The sequence below is a fragment of the Rattus norvegicus genome, chromosome 13, assembly GCF_021556685.1.
Source record: "Rattus norvegicus strain SHRSP/BbbUtx chromosome 13, alternate assembly SHRSP_T2T, whole genome shotgun sequence".
Lineage (NCBI taxonomy): Eukaryota > Metazoa > Chordata > Mammalia > Rodentia > Muridae > Rattus > Rattus norvegicus.
Genome location: NC_141546.1, coordinates 69,813,083 through 69,839,796, shown reverse-complemented (window position 1 = coordinate 69,839,796; position 26,714 = coordinate 69,813,083). Strand labels below are relative to the sequence as shown.

General features: G+C 50.3%; 2 long non-coding RNA genes across 3 annotated transcripts; one reads left to right on the top strand and one right to left on the bottom strand.

Annotated features, from left to right (window-relative positions):
* The first annotated feature begins 12,108 nt into the window (after window positions 1-12,108).
* Window positions 12,109-16,464, top strand: LOC134481572 (uncharacterized). The gene is made up of 4 exons (XR_015635551.1): window positions 12,109-12,383; window positions 14,519-14,712; window positions 14,875-14,910; window positions 16,065-16,464. It is a non-coding gene; the product is annotated as an uncharacterized LOC134481572 (long non-coding RNA).
* LOC148001697 (uncharacterized) lies at window positions 13,371-21,759 on the bottom strand. 2 transcript variants are annotated; one of them, XR_015635552.1, is made up of 3 exons: window positions 21,328-21,715; window positions 16,484-18,237; window positions 13,371-14,918 (listed from the first exon to the last, which is right to left on the bottom strand). It is a non-coding gene; the product is annotated as an uncharacterized LOC148001697 (long non-coding RNA). The 2 variants fall into 2 exon arrangements; XR_015635553.1 differs by having other exon boundaries at window positions 14,238-14,918; window positions 17,638-18,237; window positions 21,328-21,759.
* Window positions 21,760-26,714: the final 4,955 nt, after the last annotated feature.

Below are 26,714 nucleotides of genomic sequence, written 5' to 3'. Positions count from 1 at the left end.
ATATGTATGTATATGTATGTATATGTATATGCATGTGTGTGTTGCTGGGGTGTTGCTGGGGATTGAACCCAGAATGTTGGGCATGCTAGGCAAGTGTCTTACCATTGAGCTACATCTTCAGCCTCGTTAGGATTCTTTTGTCCTGTTTTTGTAGATTACTTTCTCATTGTCAGCAGATGAAGTGGAGGTGGCTGGAATTAGGGCAGGTGTGAACAGAGCTGTGGGGCTTGGCTTCCTTCTGATGTCTCACTTGCCCTGTGAAGGACAGCGCTCCCTTGGGAATCAGTTGTCCAGTGGTGAGTGGGGCATGACCTGATGGCTCAGTCCCCCTTCAGGAGTCTGCAGTTTTGAGATTTACTGATGACCCTGCAGGCAGCAAACAGCTCTGGCTTTGCGAGCGAGGGGTTCTTTCTGCCTAATAGTGATGAACTGTATGCTTTGTGCAGTTGCTGTGTTAGATACCCCTGGATACTCAAAAGTATGAATAGCGGCCTTAAAGCTCTTTGTGGAGGCCACTAGAACAGGGAAGAAAGGAAGGCAGAAAGAATTCCCAACCAAAGAGGATTCCTGTGTACTACTCCACCTACCACCCAGCCAAACTCCAGGGTTGTCCTCCTTGCTCTACTGCGCGGATAGATTCTTTCTTTTGTTGTGACCGTCAGAGACCACTAGCAACCATTTGGATGCTGTGGTCTTTAGGAGACGGGTAGAAAAGAGAAAGGGTTGGTTGAGACAGAACGGCAGAGTGAGAGAAATTATGTCTGTCAGGGTCAGCGCTGGGTGAAAACGGAGCCCAACGTGCCAGCATACGCTGGGGTAGGAGTAAGAAAAAGGAACGCTGGGTGCGGACGTGCATCCCTTTACTCCAGCACTTGGAAGGCGAAGGCAGGTAGGTCAGAGATTCAAAGTCATCCTCAGCATCGTGGCAATGTGGAGGCCACTCTGGGCTATGTGCTGCCTGGTTTAAAAGCAAACCAGAAACAAAAGAGTCAGGAGGAAAATGAGGTGGAAATGAATGGGCCCCTGTAGGAGGAGGTAATGAAGTGAATCAGACAATCTGTCACTGAGCTCCGAGAAGAAACGGGGAGGGGTAACCTGTTTGGGTTCTCTTTTAAAATGAGATGAGCTCCTTGAAGGGCCCGTCTTTATGGAGACAGATGTGCTTTGTTGGTGCCTCCCAGGAGCCTAGGGATGGAGTTGGTGGGTATTTGTCCCGGCAGCAGTGGAAGTCGGTGAGGGCGCAAACATTTGAGCAGTTTGCAACCAGCTCTGGACCCTTTGCTCTTCGACTGCAGAAAGGGGGTCCTGATGAACCCCAAGATTATTCCCCCAGGCCCGTGCTCAGCACCTCCTTCCCCTGATTATCAGGACTTGCCCGTGACAGGGCTGAGGTGTGAGACTGGAGGTGACATGGCAGAATGGTGATGTCTGGAGTCTCTCTTAAGGCTTCTGACTGGCTTTCTTGCTTAGGAGACAGTTTCTTTAGAACATCCTGGGGGACGCTCTACTTTATTGAATTATATCTGTGTATGTCCTGGAATAACATATCTCTCCCACAGCTCGGGGCACTCCGTAGCCCAGAGTTGTCTTCGTGGCATCATTCCTTTAGATGTAGAAGGGCATCAGTATGGTTTGAAGGACTTAGAGAAAACTGTATGTCTGTGTGTAGCCTACAGTTTCCTTAGGGTCCCAGGTCTAGTTTTGAGGCATGATTTTGGGGAACACTGGATCTTAGTCTGCTATAACGGTCAGAACAGGGAGGGGCACAACCAAATTCCCTGAGATCTAGGACCATGGGGTTTTCATGAGGTGGGAATAGTTCAAAGGAGAAATTCAAACACCAGGGCTTGAGCAAGTCCTGCTCTTGGGGCCTGACTACAGGGTGAGGTGCCCAGCTTTTTCTGTGGACCTGTGCTGTGGCCTGGGGTCATCTCAGGTACAGTGGAGCTGGAGTGGAGCGGGATTTTATTTTCCTTTGAATGTGAGACTAGGCTGGGGGCGGGGGAGGTGTTGCTCTCATCCTCACGTGGATCATCTCAGGGGTCTGTGAAGAGTGAGCAGAAGCCAGGGGCTCAGTTTGACAAGGGCTCTGCAGGGGAATTACAGGATGCAGTTGTGAGCTGCAGGAAGCTCCTCTCCTGCCTGGATGATGGATGTGACAGGCTTCTGTGAGAGAGGCAGCCAGCTGCCAATTGCTTTCCTGGTATTAGCAATGGCTGATGGGGTTCATCTGGAAAGCCCTGGTGGGTATTAATGCACAAGTCAAAGGAGGGCCAGAGGCACCTCACCTGAACCCGAGGGCCACTTAGGAGGCAGCCATGGACAGAACAGCCTAGGCTGTGGAGGTGAGGGCTGAGTTGGAAGCTGAAGGGGTGTGGATGGAGAAACAGATGACTTTCACAGGAGGCAGAATGAGGTTCACGCCCCATGCACCTCATCAAGCTTCAAGTGCTGAGTTCCTGGCACAGGACCCAGGCAGCTCCGGTCCAGACACTCTTGGCTATTCCCAGGTCTCTGACCCTTCTTTGTGAGCCTCACAGCACTTCTATACCCACTTCTACCTATTGCCGGCCTTTGTCTTGGACAGTTTGTTCATCCTTGGCTGAGATAGTTCAGAGCTAGTAGGAGTTAGACTTAAATGAGCCTCAGCTTGAAATTCAAAACTGCGTCCAAGCTCTCTAGAGGCAGGCGTTCAAGCCTTTGTGTCTGGTCCCCACCTGCTTTTCCCTCGGTTTTGTTTCTTTGAAACAGTGTCTCATGTGGCCCAGATCCGTCTCCAATTTACTGTGTAGTGGCAGATGACCTTAAACTCCTAATCCTCCTGCCTCCACTTTTCACATGCTGAGATGACAGGTATCTGCCACCGTATCTAGCTTCCCCTGCATTTTTAAAAAACGCATCTAGCATTTGTAGGTAATACCTGTAGTCAATCGGAAATACTAATGTTACCATATTCCTGAGAATGCTGGGCTCTCACCTGGGTCCCTACCCTGTGCTGTTCTCTCTCCCTGAAACACTCTCATCTGTGCCTCCATTGCAGAGATGCCGGGCTTGTCCCATGAGGCCTTTCTTCCCTCCCTCCCTCCCTTCATCCCTCCTTCCTCTCCTCCTCCTCCTTCCTTTCTTTTTTTCTTTCGACGGGGTTTCTCTATGTAGTCCCCTCTGCATAATCCCTGCTGTTCTGGAACTCTCTGTAAGACTCAAACCCAGATATCTGCTTGCCTCTGCCTCCCAAGTCCTGGGATAGGGTTTCTCTGTGTAGTCCTTGGATGTCTTGGAACTCGGAGACCCGCCTGCCTCTGTCTCCTCAGTGTTGTGAGGCTTTTCAAAGAGCTTATGTCTCATGTTTCCCAGAGATCCTTTCCTAATACCCTCTGCTCCCCAGTCTGGAAGAAGGTGTCCCTTTTGAATCCTCCAGAGGAGAGTGTGCAGGCCCGGGTCCTAACTGTTTCTTTCTTTGACTGCACTGTGGTGTGTAGTCGTCCTTAGTCTCTCCAAAAGGGAACCACTTTCTTCTGGTTCTTCTCAGAGTTTAGCCGAGAGGCTGATGAGGAACTGGTGATTTGTCTAGCTGCTAATTGTCTGTGATCCTTTGTCCCTTTGTCCCAGTAGAGTGTAAGCTCCCTGTGACCAAGAACTTGTTTTTCTCATCCTCTCTTAAACCTAGTATTTAGCACAGCCTGCAAACAAATATCTGTTGGATGAATACATAAAAGTCACGGGCTATGATTCACTTTTTATTTCCCCTGGAGTGCTCTAGTGACCTCATGTGAGGTCCTCAGCATACCGAATGGTTCAGTGGGATGTGTCTCCAGTGCTCGACCTTATGCAACACTTTTGATCTTCTCTTCTGAGTTCTTTTCCAGTCTGTGCTGCTGCTGTGGCCTGTTCCGTGGGGGGAGTCCCAGCTCTGAGCATGACTGTGAAACCCAAAGCAGTTAGGCCTCAAAAGCCTGACCTGAGGCTAGAGCACATGAATGCTATCCCCATTTTGTACCATTTTGATATACACCTTAAATTAGTCTCAAATGAGGCTAGAGAGATGGTTCAACAGTTAACAGCTCTCGATGGGCAAATATGGAGACCAAAGTTTATATCCCAGCACCCATGTAACAAGCTGGGTATCCCACCAGTAATATTTCTAAGGGTTTGACAAACCTGCCTTCTGTAGGCACACACATCTGTTCTGACCTCTCTCTCTCTCTCTCTCTCTCTCTCTCTCTCTCTCACACACACACACACACACACACACACACACACACACACACATACACTCTCTCTCTCTCTCTCTCTCTCTCTCTCTCTCTCGATCGAGTAACCATAAGTAAGAAGCATGCTTTCTCAGATGGTTCTGTGGGGTTGGTTAACCAACTGACCTTCCACAGTTAGTCCCTGCCCTGGCTGTTTTTTACATCCTGGTATCACACACCCTCAAAGGTGTACCTTGCCTGGGAGCTTTCGTTCCTGGCTCTGGGAAGAAACATGGGAGAAACTCAGCTTAAAATAACCAGTTTCCACTCTGGCTCTCTCACTAGTTCTAATTTGGGTCAAACCCTTTGACTTCTCTGCTTCTCTTTCCTCAGCTGAAGAGTGCTGGCTTCCTGCAAACCATGCTCTGTGGGATTTGGTCGGGGTTCAGCCCCTGCTGTGTCAGCAGCAGGCCACTCACTAAAGGTGTCTTTCCTCTCTTCCTCATTGGTTTTGTAAAATGGCCTGTCCTCCTGGCTGGTGAGGTCCGGTGAGCAATGTTGTTGAACATGAGCTCCACTCTGGTGGGAAAGCCAGACCAGGAGCAAAGGGTGACTAGACCAGATGACTCAGGGATTTGGCAACTGGCTCATTCTTTGGAGCATTCTGTAAACATTGGTCAATAGAGTCTTGCAACATGCCTGGCAGGTGGGAGGCGGGAAGAAGCAAGGGCGTGGAGGATGTGGAGGCTGGGAGGAGGCCAAACATATTGCTCACAGAGGCCAAGGGTGACGATCTGAGATGCTCCTCCACCACACTGACAGGAGGCACCTTCTCGAGCTGGCTGCAGGGTGATAAGTTCTCACGGTCATGGTCTCTTTCTGCCCCCTCATATTTCCCACCAACCTCACAGAATCTACCCCCAACCCCACCCCAGAGCAGTTCCAGAGTTCTATACATTCCCTTCCCAAATTTTATACCTCAAAGCCAAAGAAAAGTCCAATATCTGGTCTTAGTATAGGGTCTGAAACAGGATTTGGGGAGCAGAGGCCTTGCCCAGCCCTCTCTTAAATTCAGCCTGCAGGTGTGGTACGTTCTGCGTGTTTTTGCCCGTAGGTTCTTGGGAAGCTCATTGGGTAACACTGAGGGAGGTGGGGGAGCTTTTGAGCTTCCTTGGCTTTTAGTCATTACATCTTCAAGTCCTAAGGCCTCTGTGTACTACCCACCATGGTTTAACATTGAGCCAGGATCCCGGGGGTTCCTCTTCCCTCAGCAGCCTGTATCACCCCAAGACAATCACAAGAAGGGGATATTGGGGCCTAAATGCATGGCTCTCTGCCCCCTCCACAGAGGTGGACCCCTCCTCCTAGAGATGCCTTCTTCTACTTCAAGGGGTTTGATTCCTGTCCCCCTGGCAATACCTAACTGGGCCAGGCCCTCTGCAAAAGGAAAAGGGAGGTCAGTACAGATGGACAGCTTGGCTGAGCTTCTGTGTCTGCTGTTCTACCTATGACCTGGTCTTGTGCCTTCTTTTTTTGGTGGCAGTTAGAGGCAGGAGGCCTGAAGCCTTCTCCCACGTGGCCAGTGAGTCATTAGTCACACTCCTGCCTTTAGGGGCCTTGTGGTCAGGTGCTTAGGAGACCCTTTGTTCTACTCATGGCTTACACGGTGGCCCCAGGGGCCTCACTTCCTCTGTCCCTAGACAGCTGTTGGCTATGGAGTCTCTAGTGCTAATGTAGTGAGCCAACTAGATGGAGACTTTCTCTCCAGGGGAGTCTCTGAAGGGGGAGGGGAAAAGGGGGATGACAACCAGGGAGGAAAACTAAGTTGGCAGGGATGTCCTCTGCAGTTCCAGTACTGGCACAGTCATTTCCAGATGAGCACACTGATAGTCACACCTGAGTTATACTGTTTGCAAGTCATCACAGGTGCTGGGCTAACTTAGCCCAACTCCGTCCCTTTCCTTCTCCCTCTTTCCTGTTCTTACCCCCTCTCCAGACTCCATCCTGTGATCATCAGTGAGGATGAATTGTGTCCTTTACTTCAAGGTGGTTCTCAGAGTGTGGCACTGGGGCCCCTAGCATCTGGATTAGCAGGGTGCTCAAAATGCAAATCCCCAGGCTCAGCTCAGACCTAGGGAATCTGACACACACTCAGCATACAGAACAGCCACCCAGGCCCTCAGAGGGACTCGAAGGCTTCAAGCACTGCTTTGTCACCATGTCTGTGAGAGTCGGAGTAAGCGAAACCCTGTCCATAGCAGAGAGGCAAGGTAGGTTAGGGTAAATGCTCTCCTGAGCTAGGTTCCTGGTGAACAATACCCCCCACCCACCCACCCTCAGCAGCTTGCAAAAGATACTGGAGGCTCCTGCCAGCCAACAGCAGTGGCATCTAGGAATGCTAAGCAGGCGGTTTCTGCTTATCCTGCTCCTAATGGGGGAGCGGAGAAGGCGCAGAGGTAGAACTTCTCTTCTTTTCAAAGTGTTGAGAAGTACAGAGGGATGGTAAAAAGAGAAAGAAGAGAATGACCCCAAGGGAGAATGCCTTCTCCTTAAGTAGCAACCTGTGTGAGGAATGAGGTTAGTCGGTAGGCAGGCCTCTCCTCTGGAAGGGTGTCATTGGGTTTTCTGGGTGCTCCTGAGTATGGAGCCCACAGTGTGATAGAAAGGAGGGGCTGGATGAGCACGCGGGAGAACCTGGCCACGGTGCTGTAGGCCTACAGTCTCATATCTGAGAGGCCGAGGCCAAGCATTCCAGGTTTCAGAGCAGCAACCTAAGTTCAAGTGTGACTCTATCTCAAGAAGGCAGAGGAGGAGGAGAAGGTGGAGGAGGGTGGGGGAGGGGAAGGAGGAGAAGGTAGAGGAGGAAAAAGAGACGAGTCATGGGAGACGAACAGTTTGGACACGTTCGTTGTGGCTTGAGGCAAGTCTTTGTGTCTCGTTTCCCAAACTGCACGACTGGACTGGTCGTTATCAGCTTCACTTAATCTGGAACAATGCTTTGAGGATGAGACCCTTGTAGAGGAATCCTTGGAAAGTTTAACTGATTGGTACTTAACAACGCTAGGGGTGTGTGTGTGTGTGTGTGTGTGTGTGTGTGTGTGTGTGTAACCCAAAGTGTTAGCAGATCTGCGGGGCAGTTGTTAGGTTAGAAAGGCCAGTTGAATAGAAGTCAGGAAATCTGCATTCTGCTTTCTTTTTTGCCTCTACCCAGCCTTATTAATGGGAGTCAGCTGCTTTCCCCATGCAGGCCTCAGTTTCCCCATCGTACAGTGGATGTTTCCTAGGCAAGCTAAACTTGAGCAGCTGGTGAGCCCAGGACTTTGCGTAGTTGGTCCTCAAGGTCTTGACTTTCACTCAGGCTCCGCAATAGTCTTCTCTTTGCTTCACTGAGAGAAACCAAAGAGGGACACATGAGGATATTGCTGCTAAATTCAGGACTCAGACCCAAAGCATGACGGACGGAGACAGAAGGCAGAGCTGGAAGGCTGTTGGGAAGGGTGATGTATTCTCTGAGACAATTCGCTGAGAGTCTGCCTGTTTGTTTTTTTTTTTAAACCTCTGAAGCTTAGGTTGGCAACTCATAAACAAAGGAGTTCCCAAGAAAGAAAAGCAAGTGGCTGGGTTTATAAGATTTCAGTCCTCTCACTTTGCTGGTTTCATTGACTTGGAAGATTTGAATTTTCCTTTTTTTTTTTTTTTAATTCTGGAGACCAGAAGGGAGGTTGCTTGAATTCTACATCATCTCCCCCTCTTTTGTAGTAGACCTTAGGCAGACTGTTCAGGAAAGAAGGTGGAGGGTGGACAAATGCCTTCTGGAAGGGAAAAGAAGAGAACCCAGTTTCCCTTTAACAGACCCAACTCTCCGGCATCCTCCTCATCGTCTCTGGTCCTGGCTGCCTGCCACCTCTGCTCCCACCCAATGCAAGGGTGTTCACCCTGAGCCTCACACACATTCTTTCTGTTCTTCCTTGTTGGGGGCCACTCACAACCCTGGGAAGCAGATGAAGTGGTCAAACAGGTATCAGAGTACCTCAGGGCCCTAGGAGGCTGTAGCCTCCTCTCCTGGGAACAGCCTGAGGCTATTTTACTTCCTTAGTCAGCACTGGGTGGGAAGGGTGAGGGCCTGGGAAGGCCAGTGGCGTGAGCTTCTGTAGCAATTGCACCTCTGTAAACACAATAATAGCAGGTCTGGGATTATGGTTGTCACCCCTGATAATTATCAGCTGCAGTGCCTTTCCCCCCCTAGGTGGACCACACCGGGCTCATCACTGCACAGGGGGCTGTGGTGTAAGTTCCAGACTTCCAGATCGCTTCCTCTAGTTGCTAGGCAACTGAGAGTATGTGTCGGGAGCAGGGATCTCATTTAGGAAAAATCTCCCCAGGTCTCCCAAATTACTGAAGTCTAAATTGATTGTTCTCCAAGTGGGGACCTTGCATGACTGACTGCTCCCCTGGGAAAGTCGGAGGCTGTTCTAAATGAACAACAGGCTGGGCTGGTACCAAGTAAGGGATCCAACCTATGCTGGCAAGTGGAGGGAGGGAGGCCATTTGGATGCTTAGATTCCATAACTTATTTAGGCATGGGTCTGAAAATGTCATGCTGGGTCAAGGACCCAGAGCAATAGTTCCTGTGGCATCTCCTGATCGTTGACATGAGAAGCAGCTTGTATCTGTCTGTCCTGCTGTGGCCAGATAGGCCAATGAGGGGGTCCAGCAGAAGAGATGGTGAAAGGAGAGGAAGCTGAGTTGGTGTTAGTTGGCTTGTTTTGGTGGCAAGCACCTGTGTGTCAAGGGGCAAACCTTGATATCTTTAGTTCCACTCCCAGGTTCCCCTCCACAGGGAAAGGGAAGACTTTTGGAGTTGTCTTGATTTCTTGCTGAAGGTGATGTAATTTAGCTCTGTCCCTCACACTTCAACCTCCTACCAACTTCGTGGTTTGGGAATCCATTCTTGAGAGTCTTAGTTTCTGTATCGCATGTTGGAACAGAACTGTGGAGAAAAAGAGGAAGCAAAAAGTACTGATCCTGGTTTCTGTTGTTCCCCCCTTCCTTTTTTTTTTAATGGGTGTATGTATATGGAGGTCAGAGGTCAATGCTGAATGTCTTTTCAGTTGCTCTCTACCAAGTTTTTTGAGGCAAGTGTCATGCTGAACCCGAAATTTACTAATTTGGCAAAACCAGCTGAGAAATGAACTCCAAGGATTCTGCTGTCTGCCCTGGAGACACACTGCTGGCCCTGTTTTTTTTTAATATGGGTGCTGGGGACTTGAACTCATGTCCTCACACTTGTATAGCATACACTTTACTTATGGTGCCATCTCTCCATCCACTCCCATCGGATTTTGAAGAATATGCTGTGTACATGGTAGAAGTTCCTAGCTGTGAAGAGAAATCAAAGGCAAAAGCATTAGGATCTGTCCAACCTTCCTTACACTAGGGCAGGTGCTAGGGCCAAGAGGGAAATGAAGACCAGTGTGACCCAGTTTTTGCTCTCGGAGTTCACGCTCTAACCAGGGAGGTGTCACATGCTCTTCTGCAAATGAAGGTCATTTTTCTTTCTGGGAATGAGCTGCTCACAGCAGCCGAGGTTGGGGCCTTGCCTAAGGTGGAGGCAGTAAGAACCAGTTTGTCTTCCCAGAGAGAGAGAGAGAAAAAAAAAAAAAGACTTGCTTGGGGCCTCTGCTTGCCTGAATGAGTATGCTCAGAACGCCTGAGTCAGGCTGGGAGCACCTCCTAGTCGCTGGGGCTGGTGGCTGTGGGGAGCAGACCGAGGGAGGCGAGGTGTTCCCAGGGACGGGAGCTGAGGAGGTGGCTGTGCAAAGCTCTTCAGTGTGTGATCCTGGCCAGTCCTCCACCTATTGCCCCGAGGAGATGGCGATAAAAAAATTGCTCAACCGCTTATGGTCACTGTCCTTAAAGATGTGTCAGAGATCCTGGTCACTGTCATACATACTCAACAAGTATGATCTAGATAGACTTCACATGCGTCAAAACCGTCGTCTCAGATCAGCTTCGCTCTGGCTGGCTCGCACGATGCTTCAGCCACCAGCCTGGGCTGCCTTCCTCCTGGAGTGCCTGCCTCTCTGTCTCTCATTCCCACTTGCCTGTTTCTGATTTGCATGGCACCAAAGTATCTCTTGGTTTCCCCCGCTTGCTCTTTCTCGCTCCCGAGTCTCACCGGCTCAATCCAGGCAGTGAGTGATTCGTTTGGTCATCACTGGCATCTCAAGACGGATCCTGTGTGGAGCCTTCTCCATCTTCTTCCAATCTGCTGTCAAACAGTCCCTGTCTGGGCCCTTCAAAATGAAAGAAAAATGAAAGACCCCTTGAAGCTGGCCCAACCTTATTTGTACTGTCATCTCTCATCAAATCTTCATGCATAGTCCTATTCCCCAGCACAAGTTCCTGCAGTGTGCCACCGGCTGGCTTACCCCACCCACCACCCTCTTCTTTCTGGATGGCATTGGCTTGTCACCTCCCAGACTCCTCTTTAGGCCTCCCAACATAAACCAGGTCCTCCCTTTTAGTTAGCATTTTCAGATCCCCCAGGTGAAGGAATTGTCTTCCCGAAGCTACTTGTCCCACAGTAGAGCTTTCTGACTAAACATAAAGCTATCCAGGGCTTGACAAATAAGTAACGAGTAGGCGAGTAGGGCTGTCATTTGACCAGTGGATAGCCTTCATTAATAGCATTTTCAGGGGCTGGAGAGGTGGCTCATCGATTAAGAGCACTGACTGCTCTCTTCCAGAGGTCCTAGGTTCAAATCCCAGCAACCACATGGTGGCTCCCAACCATCTGTAATGGGATCCGATGCCCTCTTCCAGGTGTGTCTGAAGAGAGTCACAGTGTACTTACATACATAAGGTGAATCTTAAAAAAAAAAGATATATAGCAGTAACAGAAAGAAGTTTTACAAAGCTGCATGCCCATGCTATGCAGTTAGTATGTGTTGAGGCCAGCTGTGGCCTGTGTAGAGTCCCTGCATGTGTCAGGCCATGTAGTCAACAGTGGTGTGAGACTGGGTGACTCAACACTACCGTGTCAGCCTTGACTGCGGCAGCTATGGTTCAAGTCTGGGCAACTGCCCTTCTCTGTGCACTGCCTTCCGTGGTCTCTCCACGTTGAAGTAGCGCTTTCAGGGTATTCGCAATCTTTTGGCCATTTCGGGGGGATCTATGAGAGCCAAAACAATGGAGGGAACAAGGCTTAGGGGTTCAGGGACAAGAAGCTGTGTAATCTAGGTGACTTAAGGACCCATGGCTCGGCCTGCTGGTGTGTAGGGCCTGTTTCTGTCACACCTTTCTGCAACTGTTCTTAGGCTCCATTCCTGACGTTGGATTGCCACAAGCTGTCTTCCTGGTTGAAGTCTCTGTGACTCCACAGTGTACCAGCATCAGGTACATCGGCTCTGTGCCCAAATGGCCACACCGTCAACCCGAAGAGAAGCAGAAACAGGGCTGCCTGGAGTAGGAACATGTTCATTCTCCATCTCCTCTACTCTAACAGAGCGTCTGGTACCACTTGGTACTCACCTCAGATCCCTGGGCGAGGGAATGATTGCCGGACGCCCAGAATGTTATCTATCTGGGAAGAACAGAGAGTATCATCCCTAAGGTCTTTCAGTCATCAGGCATTCCAACTACTCTCCTAACTATGCCTTCCTTCCTCTTCTTCCTTCCTGGTCCTTTCTAGTCTCGTTGCCCCACTGGGATAGTTAACCATTGCATTTTAACCCATCGAACACTATTAGGTATTTTTCTCTGTGCTAAGCATGCGTGAGTATCAGAAAAGTGAGGACATGCGTTCCACACTTAGGAGCTCCTGGGTACTGGAGCAGCCAATGGGCAACAGGCAATTGCAGTGGTATTTGGTGGAAGGGGAGGGGCATCCAGTAAAACTTGTGTAGATGAGGCTCAGGGAGTTTCTTGGAGGAAGTAGCAGCTAGATGGAATGGTGAGTGCTTGTCAGGACCGTGGGAATCAAATGCCTCCCTAAAGTTCAGGCCAGAGGCGTCTACCTTGATTCGCCTTAGTCGCAGCCTTGGTCCTCAGGAAAGGTGGAGTTTGGTTGCAAAGGAGAAGATATTGATGGTGAATAACCAGGAAGTGCGTTTGAGGCCTGGACAAGCTGCCTGTGGCAGAAGGCAGAGTTAGGCTTCCATCCTTCCTTCATCTCCGTCTTGGAGAGTCAAGGTATGTGTGAGGTGGCTGAACCACCTCTGCCATCCAGGGATGTCCTCATTCCCCACTGTCACCAAAGCTCTTCTTGGGAGACAAGGTAGTTAGTTAAAGGTGGTTGAAGCTAAGGATTGTAGTAAGCCGGTTTAAGCTTATCCCCGACTAGCTTACAAATAAATGAGACTCAGACTACGGTTATTTTATTTGGCTTTTTTTTTTTTTTTTTTTGCTTCTTTTTTTCGGAGCTGAGGACTGAACCCAGGGCCTTGCGCTTCCTAGGCAAGCGCTCTACCACTGAGCTAAATCCCCAGCCCCTTATTTGGCTTTGACAACTACAGCGGGGTAACCTCAAATCTACTCTTCTAACTGCTGGCCTGGTACCTCCCTAGAGGTTGACCCCAGATACTTGCTGTTTCTCCTGGTCGAGTGCTCATGGTTCCTCTCCCCTCACGGCAGCTTCCGCTCTTCTCTCCTCCTTCCTCCTCGTCTCTCCTCCTCCAACCAGGTCATACCAAACCCACGTACCTCCAATCCCTCCAGCAATTGACTGTAGCCCATTTTATTTAACCAATAGCTTTAAGTCAAGGAACAAGGTTTGCACAACTAAAGCTTGTAAACACGAGAAGTCAGCGGTCCTTGGCCTAGGCCTTCTGGCATAGCATTTAGCAGTACAATACATAGCAATAGACTAAACCTCAACAAAGAATCATAGGTTTTGAGATCTGTCATGGTATTCTTCAACTTACCCACCATAGCAAAACAGCTCCCCCACCCCCAAAAGCTGTTACCTGGAGCCAGGCACTGTTCTAAGCTCTTTAATGATATGAACTTACTCTGTTTTATGAAGTTCCTATCAGGTCAAGTTACTGAGGGTCAGAGTTGCTCGTGCTGCAGCTCTAAACCCATGCACATAATCACTGTATTGTCCTTGCTACTGACGGCTCTGAGGAAAAGGGAGAGTAAGTACCTTTCAGGATGTTTTCTAGCAATGAGAACAGTGTCAAATTCACAAAAGACTCATGTTTCATCTTAAAAATCCATATGCATTCTGCATAAATTGCAAAATAAACCCCCTGCTAGTTTCATAAGAGCATTGCCTCTTACCACATAGCCAAGAGAAACAGGCAGGGTGCCATTTAGCTGCAGGTATTGAGAAGTGTCCTTAGGGATAGAAACTGCAGAGGGAGAAGCCCACACAGGCATGGGCTTTGGGGTTGGAGGAAAGGTTAGAAGATCCCTGTCCCCTTGCATCTATGCTGTGGCTTCTCTGAAGTCAGGGTGCATGCTGGGAAGGCTGGTGGAGATTTTCCTAGATTATCTTCATCATGAAGGTCTTCTACCAGTGGCTGTTCGTTCCCTCTCCATCACCACTGGGTTCTCCAGCTCTAATTGCTGATGCTTGTCCCTCCCAATCCTTCCTCTCTCCCTCCCCTTCCCCACCCTCCCCCTCCCCCTCCCCCCTCCCCCTTCTCTTTGGTTTTCTTCTGTAGGCAGCCTCCTTGAATGTCTTCTGAACCCATGTGCCTGAGATCAAGCTCAGGGGGAACCTCTTTCGTGTGAGCCCACAACAGTTAGCTCCTTTTGTTTTTCCACATCCTGTTTTCTTGACCTTTGAATGTTTGCTCATGATGAGCCATGGCAGAACCCCATTGAGTGGTATTAAAAAATAACCGTTACCCAGAACCAACTTTTCTAAAGATGAGCTTGCGTGTATCATAAACTGGCTTTCACCTCATTAGGTATCTGTTGTCAACCTTGAACTTTTGGCCCTCCTTCCCTAGCGTTGGGATTACAGGTATCGCCGCACGGTTTATGTGGTGCCGGGGATTGGACCCAGGGTTTTGTACACGTTAGGTAGATACTCCTATCAACTGGGCTACAGCCCCAGGCTCCAACATTTTTATCTTTACCCTTTCAATTTTCAAAGAGATTTCTGTCCGTAGACAACCCTTGGCTGTCTCCTTTGTGCTCCAGACGTCTGGTGGCCTCTTCCACAGCTGCTCCGCAGGTCCTTTCACACTGAGGTCAGACTGCCCAGCTTCCCCTGGTCTCTGACGCTTTCAGCTTTCCGATTGCGTCTCCAAAGCATTGTCCCTTTATTCACCCACTGGGTCATTACTGAGCACCTGCCATTGGCCGGTTTGTTCCAGGAAGAAGGGTGCCATGAGGAATGGGGCCAAACAATCCCGTGACACGTGGCAACAGTGGTCGGTGAAGACAGATGAAATAATCAAACGAAAAGCCATGTAGTAACTGAATAACATAAATATACATGTGGAGAAGGAAATAAAATAAGCTAATATACAAGTGGCAAGGGAAGAGAAGAAACAGCAAGTGACAAAGGGTAAGAGAAGGCTTGGGGGAGGAAGAGGAGGCCAGAGTGGCCAGAGTGTGTAACTGAGGGGAAGGGAGGCCACAGGACAGGCCGGTGTGGAAGCTGGGACCAGCTCACAAAGTCTGTTTGCCATGGGCTTGAAGGAGCTTGACTTTCTTCTCTGTGTTTCAGGAGGAAAGGACGTCTCTGGCTGGTGTGAAGATGGGGGTAAGGACCTAGGTTGGGAACAAGAGGAACAATTAGGAGGATATTAGAGAAGCCCGGGAGAGCAGCAGTGGTGGCTTGGATAGTGCCCCCTTTGAACAGCGGTAACAATGCAGGAAAGAGATAAACAGACCTCAGATAGGTCTCAGAAGCAGCCATTGCAGGGTAGAAAAAGCTCTAGTGTGGGATCCTGGGACTGAGTCCTGGGCCCGCAACTCACTGACAGAGTCCTCATTGATAAAATGAAGACAATGGCCCCTGCTTTCAGTTTCTCGGGATGGGGAGGTGTGGAAGGCAATACCACCTCCTTCCCAGCCCCGTGCCCATGGTGCCCGCTACTTGGGAGAATGCAAACAGGCTTGAGTGTGCTCTGGGAAGGAAGCTCAGATTTCTTAGACCCTCTTCCTTATTAGAAGCTGAAAAGGAAAGATTCTTGTTTACCCTGGGGATAACTTTAAATTGGCTCTGTTACAAGGAAGGGTGCATCTGGAGGCCTCTCATTGTCTTCCCATGGTAGAAAAACTCCAGCCGGAGCTGAGCTTGTCCCTGTCCTAGGGTCAGCTGGGTCTCTGTGCTCTCGACATGAGCCTGTTGGTGGGTCAGGGAAGGAAGAGGAGGGACTGTATGAAGAAAGGACAGGCTTCTAGAAACTCGGCCTGGGTGGACATTGACCTGCTGTGGGTGGAGTTCAGTTCCCAGCCCTTTCCGTGAAAGTTCTAAGAGCAGAGGTCCTAATCCTGGAAATCCCCAGCCTACGCTGGCTTGTGGCCTACTTTGTCCTGTAGCCCTATGGGAGGTCTGGGGACAGGGTGCACAGAGATTTATTAGGGCATAAATCAAAGGTCAGTGGAACAGGAGAGTGAGAGTCCCTTTCGATCCCTGAGTGTGGACTCTGGAATCTTGGGTCCAGAGGGAAATGGAGGAACTGACGTCAACAGGGCACCTACAATCCGCTGGCAGCATGCCAAGTATCACTCTGATGGCATCCAATGTCACCTCCTCCTCTTTTTTCCAACCCCCCCACCCCCGCGCATGCTTTTTATGGAGAAAGGATCTCCTATGCAGCACAGGCTGGTCTAGAACTCATGATCCTCCCAAGTGCTAGGATTGCAGATATGTAATCCCACTTGTCTCTCCATTTTTCTCTCCTGACCTAGGAAACTGGGGCTTTGAGGGATACAAGCATCGTTTCTTCTGCTATAGGCTTGGTATTGTTGACTGAATCTGCCCAAAGGACCCAGAGAACTCCTGTGGCAGACCCGGGAGCATGGTGTGGAAAGACCTCACTGATGTGTGCTTACATGTGGTTGGATTGGAACCTTCCCTCTCTACTCTGAAGCTTCCCTGAAGGTTCTTGATGAGAAGTTTGTCAACCTCTAGATTACCCGGAAAAGAAACTTTAAGTTGGGTCAACTGGCTCTCTGAGTATAATGCATGGAGCGAGCCACTTAACCTCTCCGAGGGTCGGTTACTTTGTAAAATAGGGTTCAGCCTTGCCGGTCTACTGTAGGATTATGAATATTACAGTAAGATGAATAAATGATAGCCCCTGACATACATCTCATCGTTAAGTCACCTTTTTGTGTGTTGACAGCCTCCTCTGACTCCCTCTGTTACACAGACATTGTAGTGCTCCAGCAGCTCCTCTCCATCCTCATGGGAAAGCTGTGCTCCCACAGGTCACCCGGCCTATGCCCACGATGCCTGGAGCTCAGACATGTGGGTAGCATCCTTTGCTTTTCAGCTGGCATGCATGGCCCCCTTCCTGGGCTGGGCTGGTGATGAGGACTGGCCCTGTGCCCTGCTCCTCTGCCAGCTGGGTGGCTGGGCCAGCAGCAGCTTGGACAAGCTTGAAGGCCCAGCAGGGCCTCTGTGAGCGGCAGCCTTCCTGAGCCCTCCTTTAGCACTGGGCCATCTGGTGCCTCTGTCCCCTTTTGTGTGCCTGGAGTGAGATGGCAGAGGCAGGGAGGCAAGAGAGGAGGGGACAGGGGATGTCATGGCCAGCTTTCCTCCCAGTTGAAGAAGGAGAAGTTTGAGGGAAGCCGATCCTGGGAAAGAGGTAGCCACTGCAGACTCAGGAGGGACTGGGCAGGATGGGGATGGTGCTAGGATTCCTCCCCCTCCCTACCATGTGTGTTTTCTATAGAGTCTGGATAGATGCAAGGAAGGGAAGACAGAGCAGGATGTAGGAGCAAAGCCGTAAGTGCTGAATGAAGAAAGCATGGCACACTGAATCAAAGTCCTCAGAAAGCCGCAGAGGGGGCTGGGGACATGGCCTCACTGGTAAAGTGCTTGCCACATAAGCGGGAGTACCTAACTTTAGCTCCCTAGCACCCATCAGAAAAGCTGAGCATCTTGCGTGTGCCTTCAATCCTGGCACTGGGGAGGTAGAAACAGGACTTGGGGCTTCCTGGCTAGCCAGTAAGCTGCTCTAGTGGGCTTCAGATTCCGTGACTGAGCCCATCTCAAAAAGTAAATTTGGTGGAGAGTGATTGAGCGAGGTGCCCAACATCAACCTCTCATCTCCACATCCAGGGACACATATACATATGTACCGTGCCTGCCCCCCTCCCCGGAAACCTGTGAGCTGGAACAATAGACAAAGGTGTTAGCAAGTCTCTGAGGGAAATGTATGTGGCTGCCCTCTTTCTGCTCAAGGAAAAAGGAAGTGAGAGAATACGGTTGGGGCCCTTCCTTGTTTAAGTGTAGAGGAAAGGAGGTGGCTGAAACCTGTGGGTGGTACTCGTAGCAGCCTTGGAGTTCCAGTAACCCCATCCACAGCTCCAGCTTGGGTGCCTGTCACACTGTGTAGAAGGAGTCTTATTCCACGGAGAACTTTCAGGATGGGTGCAGTCTCTGGGGCTGGGGAGGAAAAGTTACCCTGACAAACAGTCATCCCCTGGTGTGGTTCCCACAGCACTGGGGGCTCTGGTGGGCTTTAAGGACTCTAAACTCTTGGGTTTCACATGGCATGAGGAACAGTTAGCCGACGACGAGGCCACTGCTTTGCAATTCTCTGGAGCTCTTGGCAGTCAGCTTCTTGTCTGTGTTCAGCAAACACTTTTCTTGGGAGCTGCACAGGCTGACCTTGGGCTGGAAGCATCTCTTCTTGAAGGTACTGTTCTCAGAGTCCACTCAGAAGTAAGCTCCCCTGCCTGGCTGGTTTTCCAGGCATCTCCTCATTCTTAGCTGTACCTTCCTGAGGTGCAGTAAGCCCTCTTGATGTCCCCGAATAGGCCTTGTCATTGTATCGGCATCCGTCTTCGGGTCCCATCTGGTCACCATTGCTGTCCTTGAAGCAGGAAATCTCTGAACTAATTCCTGACGGAGCTGCCGGGAGAGCGCATTAGGCCGAGATGAAGCTGAGTGTGATTGATTTAGCACACGTAGAACCATTTAACATCCACCAAGTCCACAGGGTTTTTTTTTTTTCTCCCTCCCACCACTCTAGTCATTTGAAGAGCTTGGGTTAGATGCTCTAGGGGAACATTTTGTAACTCTGATGGTGGCGAAGGGGTGCCCCAACCTGCTCCCTGAAAGGGCAAGCGTGTCGTGGTGGTTCCAGACCCGGTCAGCTCTGGAGGGAACAGCAGTGAGTGGGGAGAGCCCACTGCTAGAGTCACATTCACCTTGAGGAAGGTCAGGCCAAGGCTCAGAAAATCTTTAAGGTCAGGTGAAGCTGAAAAAATGGATTGAGCTAAATAGGTAGATGATGGCCCCTCACACGTGTCTACTCCATGCCACAGCTGGCTTATCTGAGCCACCTCGGGTAGGTATAGAGGTGACCTTAATTAACTGCTATTTATTGAGTATTTATGACTTGGGCATTGCACTACATACAGATGGTCACAATTAGTCCTGCCAACCGCCTTGAAAGGCATGAGTGGGAAAGGCATGGTCCAGAGAGACGAAGGCATAGTCCCATTCTCACACAGCTGGTAAATGCCGGTCACTTTTTAAACTGTCACCAAGGGAGGACAAAAGCTGGGTGCTTTCCAGAGGGCTGTCCTTCTGTCTGGCCTGATGGGGATGTAACAGGATGAGTGGCACGGGGATTGGGGTGCTGTTGGAGAGGGTCAGAAAATGGTTGCAAGGTAAGCCCCAGGCATAACGATGCTGTGAGCAGCAGGAGAGCAGGTAGAGCGCTTGCTTAGCATATATGACATATGCTGGATTTGACGCCCCAGCACTGTATAGACGGGACACAGTAGCATATGTCTGCAAATCCAGTATCTGAGATGTGGGGACAGAAGGATCAGAAGTTCAAGGTCATTGTCAGCTACACAGTAAATTCAAGGTCAAGCGGAGACACATGGGTCCCAGTCTCAAGAGGGGTGGGGGAGAGTGAGCGCATGCCGTCTCTTCAGCCTGAGCAGGACATTGATGTTTGAAAGCTGGCATGCATTTCTTTCGAATGGAGAGACTAACAGGCACAGAAGCACAGCACAGGGCTGGAGTGATGGTTCAGTAGGCAAGAGTGAGCGCCTGAACTTGGATCCTAGCCCACATCAAAAGCTGGGAATGGCTGCACCTGAGCCTGGAAAAACCCCAGGGCTGTTGGGGGCAGAGGCAAGAGAATTACTGGGGCCTGCTGGTTGCCAGATTAACTCTACATCCAGTAAAGGCTCTTTCTGAAAGGAGTAAGATGAAGAGTGATAGAGCAGGGCACCTGACGTCCTCTTCTGATTTCCTTGCGCATGCACACAGACAGACAGACAGACAAACATGCACACAAACACACACACAGATAGACACAGACACAGACACAAACACAGAGATACACACACACACACACACACGCACGCACCAACATGCACACAGAGATAGAGATACAGAAAGACACACACACAGAGACAGAGATAGGGACAGACAGACAGACATGCTCCGACACACAGACACACACACACACACACACACACACAGACACACAGACACACACACACACACACACACACACACACACACACACGTTTCAGAATGTGAGCAGAACACAGAGCCTGGAGAGAGGCTTGGCAGTTCAGGTCATTTAAGGGGCTACTCTGTGGTTCTTTGAGGGTGAGAGCCAATGAAAATGTGGAAGAAGGAAGACACATGTCTGAAGCCACCCTGTCAGTGGCTGCGGAGGGGGACCATTGAAAGAAAGGAAGCATAAGGACCAAGGAGGAGGTTGCTGTGGAAGGGTGTGCGAGGACACATCCACAGAGACAGGAGACATCGGTTGGCTGGGGAGCGTGGGAGGACTGAAGAGTGATGCTGACTGGGAGGGTGGGTGCGCTATTTATAGAAATGGGGAAGTCACTGTCAGGAGGTGTTCTGGGCAGGGGAGGAGACAGGAAGGGGAAGGAGGGCAGTAGATTCGGTTTGGGAGCACAAATTAGTGGATGGACATCTAGGTAGTGGTGGTCAGTACCAGGGGTCCCTGACCACTGACCTTCATGAGGAGGGTGATGGATGGCCTTACTGTCCTGAGGCTCAGTGTTGAGGATGCTTAGCTTTTCATTTGTGCCTCATGGTGGCCTCAGAGGCTTGAGTGTTTGGGGGATCATGGGGTTGTAATCAGCTGGTACTTAGAGACGAGGAGCATGCCACCTTGCCAGCCCGCCCCCCTCAGTCGGTCCTTCAGACCTTCATGAAATCAACAGCTACAGCATCGCCTGAGAGGCTGCTCCCGGATGAGTCTTCATATACACCCACCAAGGCCTACTCCACCTTCCGGAAGGACAATTCCTTCATCCTTCACAGCCCTGTCCTGACAACAGAGGCAGAATTAGAGCCATGAGACCAGGGGAGACATTCAGGCTCACGAGGCCTGGCAAAGCTCTGCCTGGGAGAAAGCAGAGACCCATTCATCCTTCTCCTGAGAAGGGCATTGTCTGGATACCAACGACTCCTAGATCCCCCGCCCACTGACTCTGAACCCCTTAATCATTTCACAGAGACAAACACCATGTCAATCTGAATTTTAGAATTGGGCTCATTCCAATTTCTAGGTGAGAGAGACAGTTCTACAAAGAAACACGTTATAATGGGAGCAAGAGTCAGTTACTCAATCTTTTCAGCCTGTGTGTATGGCTAAGGTGACCACAGCCCTGACAGACACACACACTACAGGAGGAATTATACCTCAGATTTGGGGAACTTGAGGCATTTTTTTTCCAGAGGAAGCGATGTTTCAACTTAGGAAAAAAGAAAGCCAAAAGCTGTTCAGGAAGGGGAAAGAAACTTTGTTGTGGGTCAACCGAACACCAGGAGCAAAGCCTAAAGGGAAGGGTTCTATCTCTACCACAGGCACCAGAAGGACACCCTCTTAAGGGGACCAAAAATGCCTGCTTCACTGGGACTCCACTGGGTGTGTGCTTAGAATCACTTGGGAATTTAAAAATAAAAACAATCCCCAAACCTTAAAAAAATTCTACCCACCTTCTGACGTTCTGATTTGCTGGATCTGGAAAGAAAAAAATCTGAACATTCACAGAATATAAAGCTCTCCCTATGTGCTGGCTAGGGTGTGTGTTTGTTTGTTTGTTGTCAATTCGGCACAAACTAGGGTAATCTGGGAAGAGGGACCCTCAGTAAGACGACGACTCCATCAGACTGGCCTGTAGGCAAGTCTTGTTTTCTTCATTAATGTGGGAGAGCTCAGTCCACCGTGGGTTACCACGGCCACCCCGGGCAGGTGGTCCTGGGAAGTATAAGACATTAGCTGAGAGAGCAAGCCAGTAAGCAAAGTTTCTCAGTGGCCTCTGCTTCAGTTTCTGCTTCCAGGTTCCTGCTCCAACCTCCCTCAATGATGCACCGCGATGTGGAAGTGTAAACCAAATAAACCCTTCCCTCCCCCAGGTTTCATGTTATGTTTATCATAGCAATAGAAAGGAAACCAGGGCAGGGATGGGCTGCACGCCTCGGGTCACCTCTGACGTGCGGACTTTTGCTCGCTTGCTGGTTGGTTGGTCGGTCTTCTGTGGATGGAGGAGTGAAGTTCAGTGGAAGTAGCAAGAGGGAGGAGAAGGTGTTTTTACAGTCTGCCTAGGTCAGAGTCCTCGGCTCCCTCTCTGGAGATACTGAGCTCTGTTTCTCTTTTCCCACCTCTCCATTCTTGGTCACCACCTTGAAACAAGTTCCAGTGCTTTCCCCCCTTGTCCCCATCCTGTAGGGGAGACAGCAGGTTTCTTCTCCTGTAGGACACAGATGGGCTCCGGGCTGAGGGAGGAGCCCCTTTGTTTGGTACTTTAGGCCCGCCTTCTCCACACCTTTCATGTGTCCCCTCACTGGTCTGTGCCTCATGAGAACCGCACCCTTACGATGCCCTCCCACCTCAGATGCCCTCCCACCTCACGGTCGATACCCCATGCATGAATTAAGGGCACGCGACTCCTAGCATTCCCTATACCCTCTGCCCTGTGTGCCAACAGACGTGCAAGGGGGCAGAGACTGTCTAAAGGCCCCAGCACTCAGTGAGCAAAGTGATTCCCCAGGAGATCAGAGACTCCTGAAAGGACACTCCACTTGGCCAACCGCCATCCAAACCACAGGTTCGGAAACTGTGTCTCGCATTTTCTTCTGTCTTTGTAGTGATGCAGTAAGATTTCCATTTGGGCTGTGTGCAGGAAACAGGGGGAAGCTGCTGTGTTGTACCTATTTGACCTTGTCACCTCCCCCAAGCCCTTGTGTCCCCCGACAAGATTTTTTTCTCTCTTGAGATAAGAGTCTTACTATGTAGACCAGGCTGGCCTGGAATTTATGTAGACCAAGATGGCCTGAGACTCGCAGTGACCCAACTGTCTATTCCGTCCAAGTATCTGATTTACACCACCATACCCATCTTCCCCCGCTATTCCACCCCCCACCCCACCCCCTACACACAGTTTACTTGGCTTTAGTTCATTTCCTGTAGCTCTTTGGCTCTTAGTGATGACATTTCCGGGGGACCCTGACAGCCTCAGAGACCCCGAAAGTCTCACACGTTTTGGCCATCCCTGTTGGGACCAGTTTCTTCTGCACTTTGGTCTTCTAGCTGAGGGTCTGGTGATGGTTACACCCTTCAGGAGGGGTCAGCAGGGGGCAGAAAGTGTCGAGACTGTTGTGATGTTTTTCTGTCTGTGTGTCTTTGCATATTTTCAAGAGTCTAGTGCATATTGGGAAGAGTCTAGTGTCCATTATGGGCGAGGCAGACATGCCTGGGCATGTCTGGTGGGCAGGCTGGCCAGGAGCCCATAGATCCTTGGGAGGAATCCTTGGCCTCTGCAGCAAAGTGAACTGGGTGTGGTCTGAGTCACGGAGGGAAAGGTCTGCTGTGGACCCAGATGGATATTGATGGAGGTGGAAGCAGTGGTAGGTAGATGAAAAGAAGAGGCCACAGGCACATGACTGTTTCTGGGTATGATGGAGGGAAAAGTTTGCTGTAGATTTAGATGAAGAGCAAAGCCAGAGGCAGAGACATCCAAGAGAGTCCAGAGTGAACGTGACCCTGAGCTGGTCCATGGGAAGAAATGGGTGAGGGGAGATAGGAGCACCAAGAGACCAGGAGACCGAGGAAGCAAAAGGGGAAAAGAGGAAAAATCACTGGTGTAGCCAAAATGGCTGGATTGAGAAGCTGAGAGAGGGGCAGCCTAGTCCTTGGGTTGGAAAACTTTAGAGAAGGGGGAGGAGTATGCCAGCCAGTAGGACCCTGTAACAGGCAAGGACAGAGGGATGCTGGGAGACACTTATGGGCAGCATCTGTTCATACTAACAGGCACCCAGTTAGCTATTTGTCCCAGGTTTGAGACCTAACGGTAGGGAGCATTTCTGAACACTTAGAAGCCGGGAGCCGTGCTCAAGTCTTTTTCAGGTCGTTTCCCCACCTGTAGGCCAATCCCAGAAGGTGACCGCCTTTGAGATTTTATATTTGATCATTAATTTTATAAATGACTTCATTTTGTGTGTATGGGTGTTTTGCCTGCACTTAGGTCTGACACCACATGGCAGTGCAGACAGAAGAGGGTATCAGATCCCCTGGAGCTAGAGTTAGATGGGTGTGAGCCACCATGTGGGTGCTAGGAATTGAACCTGGGTCCTCTGGAAGAGCAGTCAGGGCCCTTAACTGCCGAGTTGTCTCTCTAGTGCCTAGATTTTCTATCTTAGAGACAAGGGAAACAAAGCTCATGTCATTAGCTGTCTTTGGAGTCCCCATCTGCCTGAGCTGTGACTATTGCCTTCTCTGGGGACTTCCAGAAATGTTGGGTGGGACTTGGCAGTGGATGATTCAGAAGGAGCCGAATATGGGCTTCTATTGTTCTTGCTCTTAGACTGGGAAGTCTCAGGTTACAGTAGTAAGGCTTTAAAAACCAGAGCTGTTTTCGACCTCAGCTCCAGTGAGTTATCTCTTCAGTCCTTGCTTGTGAATAGGTCTGGCTTTCTGTAGCATACTCCCATACTTCCTGCCCTGGCTTCTCTGGTCCCCAAACACTATAGAATAAAGCAAACATCACGCTGTCATAGTTGGCCACAGCTGAACACGGTCCGAGTCAGTGCCACTGAAAAGTCTGATCCCTGACAGTGTAATGTGCACAAAAGGGAACTGACCCCCACCGAGCTGGACCGGGCAGAGGTGACGTTGCACATTGTGTTCAAGTGTTTATTTATAGGTCACTAGCTAGAAACTGGAACCCCTGTGCCTAATTCCTGTTGCAACAGAGGCAAACTCGGGAGGGATCCAGAGATGCTCATCCACAGTTTCAAACCTCAGGTTTATGCTCAAATGGTGGGAGCAGCTCTTCTGCTTCTATGTGCAGGTTTTCACTGCTCCTTTGTTGCGACCTGGTAGTGCACTGCTGGGTACGGTCGGTAGGGAGGGGTGACATCATGGCCAGAAGCACAGCTTTCTTCAATTTTCAGGTTGTTAGTTCTTGGCGAGGCCTCTGCCTCTTTCCATTCCCACCCCTGCTGGATTTTTCTGGAAGCTCTCAGGCTTTCCTCCAAATCCTATACCCTATACATGTACACACACACACACACACACACACACACACACACACACACACACACACACACACGTAAGAAGACACACTAGCATAGCATTTCCCAGGCTTCTGTGGACATTCTCCCCAGGATCAGTTTAGGACCCACAGTGTAACTGCTCCTTCACACATCTTCCTGTAAAGTCTGATGACGACGCTTTGATAACCTTATACACAGACGTAATTCCTCCCTTCAGAGTTTATACCCACCCTCCCGTTGCTTCTGTCGTCCTCCCCAACACCTACCATCACCATTGCTCATTCAGACAGGGGCAGCAGGTGGATGGGTTGCTTCCTCTTTCTTTTCTTTTTTCTTCCTTTTTAATTTCTTGGTGTGGCTGTTTTGTGTGTTTTGCTTTGTTTTGTTTTTCATGAGACAAGGTTTCTTTGTGTAGCCTTGGCTCTTCTGAAACTCACTCTGTAGACCACGCTGGCCTTCAACTCAGTGATTCACCTGCCTCGCTTCCATAGTCCTGGGATTAAAGGCCTGTGCCACCCTCACCGTCCCCCCAACCCCCAGGTTTCTTTTCTCCCTACTCTTACCTAGTTCCACCTTCTAATGGCAGCCAGACTGAGCTTTGAGACACTCCCAGTTCCTGCCGCCTCCCACCTGAGAGTGGGAGTCAGTTCCTGTTCTGCTGTCTCCCATCCTCCTCCTCCCTGCTCTGTCCTCGCCCACAGGGCCCTGCTGCTGAAGACATCCTACCCCGGCCGAGCCTGGCTCTGGACTCCCGCTCTGGCCTCTCTCTGGGTCTGGAATGCTTTCCCTCTCCGTCTCTCTTCATCTGGCAAGCGTCAGTTTGAACCTTAGGCCCACCGTAGAGATCTCAGCCTTGATCTCTCTTTCTTAAGTGTCTAGCCTGGGCTAGACTCTGTCACATGCAAACACTCCACTTCTGAACCCATGATAAGAGGATGGAGAGCAAAGTAGTTAGAGTGGAGAGAACTGCAAATCCATTGGCATTCACATATGCTAATTAATGCCTGGTTAGAAAGCGAAGGGACTCGAGCAGATGCCTGCACACTTCAGCCGTGTGACCTTGGTGCCACGAGAGGGGATGACAAATGAGTAAAGCAGAGCCTCAGCAGCTAACTTAGAAGTGCATTCCTGGGCAGGCAAGTCCAGGTCTGGAAGAGGAAAGAATGCAGCTGTGTGAAGGGTGTGAGGGCTAGGATGAAGAGTGGATGGGCGGGCGGGAGGCAAAGGCACCCAGCCCTCGGAGATTCTGCCTTGGGAAACGGTGTGAAAGAAGGGAAATTGCTTCTGCGATATGAAAACAATACGCTTTCACTCTCGGGAATCAGGTTGCTCCTCCTTCACTGACTCGATGGGCTCGTGGTTTCGGGAGAGCCCCAGACAGTCTAGAACAAAGACGTCTTACTCAGCTTTGCCTTTCAAACTTGATTCCCCCCTCCTACCCTGCCTGCTCCATAGCTAGATAGCTAGTGAATGCTTAATGTTCTCAGAGCCTGGTTGGAGAGAGAGAGAGAGAGAGAGAGAGAGAGAGAGAGAGAGAGAGAGAGAGAATGCTTCCCATATTTCAAGGAGATCCTTTGTTTCTATCTAGAAGTGCAGCTTGGGCATGCAAGCATAAAGCAACGTGTTCAGCCGCAGTGCTGAGGATATAAAATTCAGAGCTCAGGCCCTGAGAATGGAAGACTGGAGTGCCTGGCAGGAGGCTCAGCAGACGTGAGGAGGCAGAGGAAGGTGCAATGTGCCCCACCCTCTACCCAAAGCCTCGGGGAGGAATGTCAAGGGGGTAGTAACAGCCCTTCAGGGGAAGTAGGAAGTAGGGGTTAAGCTCCACT